This window comes from Syngnathus floridae, unplaced genomic scaffold (genome assembly GCF_059516105.1).
Source record: "Syngnathus floridae isolate MCC-2025c unplaced genomic scaffold, RoL_Sflo_1.0 HiC_scaffold_140, whole genome shotgun sequence".
NCBI lineage: Eukaryota > Metazoa > Chordata > Actinopteri > Syngnathiformes > Syngnathidae > Syngnathus > Syngnathus floridae.
Genome location: NW_028284163.1, coordinates 4,834 through 7,058, shown reverse-complemented (window position 1 = coordinate 7,058; position 2,225 = coordinate 4,834). Strand labels below are relative to the sequence as shown.

At 52.6% G+C, this 2,225-nt stretch overlaps 1 long non-coding RNA gene across 1 annotated transcript; it reads right to left on the bottom strand.

The window, feature by feature from the left end:
• Positions 1-252: 252 nt before the first annotated feature.
• LOC148377514 (uncharacterized) lies at positions 253-1,199 on the bottom strand. The gene is made up of 4 exons (XR_015856657.1): positions 931-1,199; positions 776-846; positions 535-639; positions 253-390 (listed from the first exon to the last, which is right to left on the bottom strand). It is a non-coding gene; the product is annotated as an uncharacterized LOC148377514 (long non-coding RNA).
• Between the last annotated feature and the right edge of the window lie 1,026 nt (positions 1,200-2,225).

Below are 2,225 nucleotides of genomic sequence, written 5' to 3'. Positions count from 1 at the left end.
AGTAATGCCAGACGGATGAGTGACTGAAGAATGTAGCTATTTTGTCTGAGAAAAAGGTGTGCTCATTGATGAGCTTACCTGTCCTTGTTGCTTCAGCGCTGACTCCAGATCTGCTACTCTGCTTTGATAGTGACCCATTTCTACCATCAGCTTTTCTCTGGTCTGAAAGGAGGAGGAGGGAGGCTCCTCCTCCTCCTTTCAGACCAGAGAACACCCGAGGCTGGGTGAGAACGGGGAGGCTGCGACCCGGCCGGGGGTTGCGGGAAGGGGCGCCACCTTGATCTCCTTCTCGGCGTCGTAGTCCCCTTTCGCTGGTCTGGGCTAGCAGAGCGTAGGCTCGTTGCAGCGCTTGATATTCTTGCGTCAGCTGGCGGTAGCGAAGCTCCGCCTCTTCATGCACACACCAATGCAACACAGCACTAGTACCAGAATCAGTCAGACCGGCGACAAAGCACCCGCGACGCAAAGACGAGTCCGATTCCAGGCTGAAGAGGAATGTTTGGTGTCAATACGCTGGCAGAAATGGCGGGCTACCTCTTCGGGTTCCGTGTCGGGGGTTCTGTCGGTGTGAAAAGACAAGGACGATCCGTCCGAGTCCACCAACACGTCTTCGTCGTAGCCGTAAAATGTTTCGATGACCTGCGGGCGCGGAAGCGAACATCTCTCTGAACAAACTGAAGCGACACCTCACGATGAATCGACGAGAGGAACGATAGCGAGAAAAAGGCCATTTCATCTTGCGCAACACCAAGCAGCCGCAAACAAACAGACTCACCTTGCAGGACCTCACGCTTTGTTCCTCCTCAGAGATTCTCGACGTCGGTATCGTAGCAGCAAATCTCTCTCCTGTCGACACAAATAATCCGCCTTTGAGATTCTTTGGATGCAAAGGGAACGAACGGCTCCGGCGCAGAAACAAACGCGACTCACAATGACATTTCTGACATGAGCTCCTGTCTCCAGAGCCTGAAAAACACGTCACCGGCGATGATTGGAGGGACGCTCGTCTTTTCCAAAAGTGACAACTACAGAGTGTGTCAGGGTTTTCCAGATTATCTTTATCGTATCATTGTGTTGCTTTGACTTTGACTGCGACCTGTAATAAATAATATTATTTATCCCTTATTTATCCCTATCGCTTATCCCTTCCTACACAAAGTCGTAAAACACCCCTTGCTATGTTTTGACTAGAGGTCAAGGGCTTCCTCTATTCAATCCACTCTTACACCCACCCTGTTTCTCTTAATTAAAATGCTCGTGCAGGAGCCGAGAGTCAGACTTCATTCGTACAACGGATGGACTCTCCACCTGCAGGTGTCCAAAAGAACTTACTTGTCTCCCGTGTGGTTCTTGCAAAATAAGTTGGAGCGAGCGCAACTCTAACAGGGTGCATTTTGCCACTAGCTGCCTACGGACAATGACGTCGCGCTCGCGGCTCATGGTTGACGGGCTGAGCAGCCGGGCAAGTCCGTCGTTTTCAGCGCACAGCGAGTGGCAAAGGCGCTGACAAAACGGGAGCTTTGAGCTGCTGAAAACGGCAAAACAAGTCTAAAGCGTGTTCAAACGCGTGCGCACAATGCTCCTGCTTGAAAGGTCGGAATTTAAGGGGCCAATTTTTTGGATGGCGGCCGCCGGCCAAGCTTTGGACGGAAAAGGTTTCCTGGCGACAGCGAGCGCGGCGCTGCCGTACGTGCACCGAGTCGCCTGCCTGAAGACCTTGGACAAGTCGTCGATGATGTGCCGCTGCTCCACAACTTGAAGGAACTCCATTTCACCGTCCTGCTGGCCGCAACCGCGGTCCAGGTCATTGAGCGAACTAGGCCTTCTCTGTGGAACACAAATGCAGTGGACTCTGTTGGCACGCCGCCGTTGTCCGCGTCGACTTACCAAGCTTGCCATCTCCTCGTTCTCCTGGGTGACAAAGCGCACTTTGTTTTCAAGGCGACACAGCACCAGCGAGAGTTCTTCATTCTTCCTGCTCAGGCGTTTGTTTTTGTACAGGAGTGGCAGAAACTGGCTTTCTGTTTCTCTCAGTCGCTTTAGCTGCAAGCATGAAGTGCGGGATGTGAAAGACGCACAACACGCGGGCCAGAACGTATCCATTCCTTTTGCATCGGTTTGAACGGAATCGTGGCTTTGGCTCCCAATAAAAGACATCTACCAGGCAACCGACTCGCCGCGCCGCTCAACTAATAAGCAAGCGCAATGGGTGCCTCGCTGGATGG